Raw genomic sequence first — 985 nt, forward strand, 5'->3', positions numbered from 1 at the left:
TTTTTTTTTTCTTTTTGGAATTTTGCAAATATCTTTTCTTGAAAATTCCCCCTATTGTGGAAAAACAGGTATGGATATGATTAAAGAAGAAGAAAACATTTAGAGAAAACTTTGGAGAAGAAAAACAGGGAAAGAGGAACAAGAGTCAGGGATATGTATATAGCTACCCTACCTCAAAAGAAAGCCACCTTTTAAAGTTCTCCCTCACTCCGACTTGGAGTTTTATAGTTTTAAAGAGAGAGGCTGATTCCTTGTGGAGAATCTTCTACAGTGTTCCAGGAGTTGAAATGATGAGACTGAGGAAACTCTCCAAGGAAGAAAATGGCAAAAAAAGAACAGAAAGATAAAGAGTAAACTTTGGGATGTGCATATGCTGACAAGTGAGAAATGTGAAGAAAGCAAAGCCAGAAAAAGACACAGGAGAAAAATGGACAGAAGGGTGGGAGAAGTAGGACAATGAAGCATGCACCAAAAGAAGGCTAATCAATGCTAAATGCAGGTGCAGTCCAGGAGGAAGACAACCCCAAGAGCTTTTGATTTGGCCATTGGGTGGTTGTATCCTTAGAGCCAACAGATGAAGTTGGAGTGTGAAAAGGAAAGCGAGAATGTAGGCTGCAAGAAGTAAGGGGGTGGGGGCACCTGGGTGGCACAGCGGTTAGGCATCTGCCTTCAGCTCAGGGCGTGATCCCAGCGTTCCGGGATCGAGCCCCACATCAGGCTCCTCTGCTATGAGCCTGCTTCTTCCTCTCCCGCTCCCCCTGCTTGTGTTCCCTCTCTCGCTTGCTGTCTCTATCTCTGTCAAATAAATAAATAAAATCTTAAAAAAAAAAAAAAAAGAAGAAGTAAGGTGGTGGTCCTGTGGCGGCAACAGTAGCACATTCCACCAAAAAGTTTGCTAGTGAGGTCGGAAAGGAAGACAGCTCCGTGAGACAATGAGACGAAAGGAGGATGTTGTCCAAGGCAAGGAAGACATAAACAGTGTGAT

The sequence above is a fragment of the Ursus maritimus genome, unplaced genomic scaffold (assembly GCF_017311325.1).
Source record: "Ursus maritimus isolate PB19 unplaced genomic scaffold, ASM1731132v1 scaffold_12, whole genome shotgun sequence".
In the NCBI taxonomy this organism is placed as follows: Eukaryota; Metazoa; Chordata; class Mammalia; order Carnivora; family Ursidae; genus Ursus; species Ursus maritimus.